The 3,493-nt window shown below is 37.3% G+C and overlaps 1 long non-coding RNA gene across 1 annotated transcript; it reads right to left on the bottom strand.

Moving 5' to 3' along the window:
- Positions 1–874: 874 nt before the first annotated feature.
- LOC128500859 (uncharacterized) lies at positions 875–3,287 on the bottom strand. The gene is made up of 3 exons (XR_008354959.1): positions 3,176–3,287; positions 1,903–2,022; positions 875–1,129 (listed from the first exon to the last, which is right to left on the bottom strand). It is a non-coding gene; the product is annotated as an uncharacterized LOC128500859 (long non-coding RNA).
- Between the last annotated feature and the right edge of the window lie 206 nt (positions 3,288–3,493).

Below are 3,493 nucleotides of genomic sequence, written 5' to 3'. Positions count from 1 at the left end.
TACTCCGCCACGGACTTTAGTTTCTGTCTGCTAATCGGTTTTAAAACTATATCAACTATATGTGAAAATATCTTTAAAAAGATATAAGACAGGAATCCATAGAAAGTTCCAAAGAGTGTTAAGAAAAAAATGAGTCTAATAGGATGTTGAGTTATTTCTGTTTATTGATAGAATAAATATTATATTTTTCACATAAAAGTTATACTTCTATTGTATTGCATCATTCTTAAATGTAAAACGAAAAGATAATAAATAAAATAAATTTGTTAAAAATAAATTATAACTACATTCATTGGCTAGGCTCCAAAACTATCAGATAAGATATATGGACACAGGAAAGCGATAATGAATTACACATTGCAAGTGTAGCAGTTGAAGAGTTGCTATCTTCCACATATATAACATTAAGTGCAATTGCTTGTTTTAAAATACAATCAACCAGCTGGCGCCCTGGACTTGGAGGAAAACAACTCTCACTCAACCTAAAGACTGCTTGAGCATGGTAATGATGTAATTGCAGCATGTCGGGATATGATGTCAAATCCTGGCATTCTCATTCAATGAGCCAAAAGGCTAGGTCTTGCCCCTAAGCCCCCTTTAAACAAACCCCTACCCACTTCTAACGATGCCCCCAACAAAGTGTCCCATTTTGGACACATGTGTTGCTCTCTTTGCTACTTAGAAAGTAATAGAAGTTGTTGCCAATAAGGCAGTTGTCCATAGTCCACATCCACTTAGCATGCCACCCCCCCCATTATGCTTTGCCGCTATGATATGGCAGTTGTTAGCGGCGTCTTTTAAGCTGCTTTATCTTAATTTTAGGTAATCAACTGAATTTTCTGGAGCTATATAAAAAGAAATTTTAATTCTAGAGTTTTTTTGTATTTGTCGTACTAATGACACTGACATCTCAAGCTACCATTCACTGCTTCAGAGGTCAACGAGACCAATCTCATCTCAATGACGTCTTTATCAATGTTTCAGTGGAACGCCTCCAAAAAGTGAAGGAAAAAATCTTCCATTGCACGTTCCCCTCGGATATATTGTAAACATTTGTACGGTTTGCTTCATTTCGTGTGCCTTTGTTTTTCCGATTGAGACATCATCGGGGAAGGTTATAGGAACCAAACTGAAAAGAGAGTGAATCAAAGTGTTATTAGTACCAGTTATATAGAATGCTGAGCACACATCTCTGATACTTTAGATAAAGCACCTACCTAGCTCGTAGAAGCATTAACTTTTTATTAAAATTCTCCATCATTTTGGGAACTTCCTAAGTACACTCTGGGGAACTTTAATGATGCAGGTAGCGTTTCCATTTATGTTAGGTGCGTCTTGTTGTCCCAATGCTAGTGATAGCAATAGACTGCAGAAACTCCGCTTTGGGAACATGCGGTTCCAGCATTTTTCATGTACGGGCAAATCATTTCTCACTTTTCACACCAGTGGAAGACATGCTAGACATCATAAGCACCCCTTGCATAGGACAATTTAAATGTATGGCCCCTGTCTGTGGGCAAAGGGTATAAAGACACAGAGAGACCTTGTGAGGGCTGAGCAGGAGAGAACGAGGCAGCCCTGGCACTTTAAGGCCAGTGGCCGCCTAATGACATTAGTGTGGCCGATGGCTGGATATGACAGGCCGCATGTTTTTATGTTCACGTAGCATGCGGCCAGGCATTTCCATCCGGAGGCTGCAGCTCCAAATCTGCCACTGGAGTAGAAGATCAGGAGCGATGTTGGGCATTTGCTTGATGTGCCACATGGCCAGTCCAGCCCTGGACCTTGCTAGATATCTCACTCTGTCCAGGAGACACTAGATATGCTATTAATTAGTTATACACAGATAGTTATTAGGCTGTAACGCTCAATGAGAACAGATTAAAAAAACCTCTTACTTACCCTTAAACTTGGTATGTTGACTCGAACGCTCGAGACCCTCAATCCAGTCTCGGGCAAGTTACCAGCTGCCCCCGTACTGCAAGCATCTATTAATCGGCTGCAAAATCCAAGCCTTAAAGCCTATAAGTGACAATAGCACAAAGGACAAAATGATTAATTTGTGAACCTCCATGATTTTTTTTCAGTGTAACTCCTTTGCATGGCATTGGAGTTCGTAAAATATAAAACTTATTTATAATAAACTACAATGTAAGTAATACTTAGGGTTTTTCTCGTAGTTTTTGAAAACAGCAAAATAAATATTCACATATTTACATCAAGGCATTGAGAGTATAACTTGTTCCATTTGTCTAGTAAATACGACTAACATAACGGAATTCTCATACATTATAAGAGTAAAGAATTATAGAATTAATTTAAACATCAAGTCTTTAAAGGAGAATGGTTGTCTTCACAACTGTCAACAAAAATAAATTATCAAAATTAACTATAGCATGTCCTTTACTGGTTTTCAAGTATTTTAAAGTTTTTAAGTATTTTAAAATATTAAAAGTAATGAATTATGTGAAGAAAGAGAACACAACTCTCTTTTTCTAATCACTTTCCCCCTGAAACTTTTTTCTTCCCATCACCTCCCCTTATATTGGAAAGGCTGCCTGAACCGATCAACAACAATCAGCAACCTAACAACGGGTCAGAGATAACTTAGTGGAGAGGAGAAATCAAGCAGATTCTGCGTAAATGAACCTAAAAGAACAGCCTACTGAAGATGCTGCAGCTCCAGAGCTGCAGTATACCAATCAGTCCTCTCATTAAGAGTTTGTGCCAGTTCTGGCAGCCAATCATTCGAATTTTTGTTAGACCCCTTTGGACTCTTGTGCAAGCCGATGCTTGGGTGGGCTGGAGGTGAGTATATTGTGTACATTGATGAGCAAGAGATGCAGTCGGCATCTCCAGCAAGTCAAGGAGTTGGGGTAACAATGCAAGTCCATAGAGGGGATTCTAATTACTTTCCACATGTAGTTGAATGCAAAAAATGTATAGTATAATATGGAACTCAGCTGTCAAATGCCATATAGAGCATAGGATGTCTGAAGTGCCTCATAAAGATAACTAGTATAGACATAAGGTGAGTCTTAATACATATATATATATATATATATATATATATATATATATATATATATATATATAGGTTTATTTACTGGACTGAACTATAACATATAAGAATGGGGATAATTATAAGACACGGGATGATTAATATCTTACTTACCATGATAATTAGTATAGGAAGGGCCAGGAGCACAATACAGGAGAGAACAATGATTGCAATGACGTAGCCTTCAAGAGTAGTGCTTCCTGCAGCCCCTGCACTGCCAGCATCTAAAAAATAAGAGAAAATTATTTTATTTTAAATTATTTGATCATTATTAATAAAAGGGAGTCTAGAGCTCAAAATAGTATTTTTATTTTTAATGTAATTTATTTTAATTCTTTAGTTATTAAAAGTTAGAAAAAGAGACTGTCTCATTTAACTCCTTCCTTTGATGCCGGTACTGACACCAAGAAGCATTCTTATGTAAATCTCTTG

This window comes from Spea bombifrons, chromosome 6 (assembly GCF_027358695.1).
Source record: "Spea bombifrons isolate aSpeBom1 chromosome 6, aSpeBom1.2.pri, whole genome shotgun sequence".
In the NCBI taxonomy this organism is placed as follows: Eukaryota; Metazoa; Chordata; class Amphibia; order Anura; family Pelobatidae; genus Spea; species Spea bombifrons.
The sequence above is the reverse complement of the archived record's forward strand: the minus strand, read 5'-3'. Positions and strand labels throughout refer to the sequence as shown.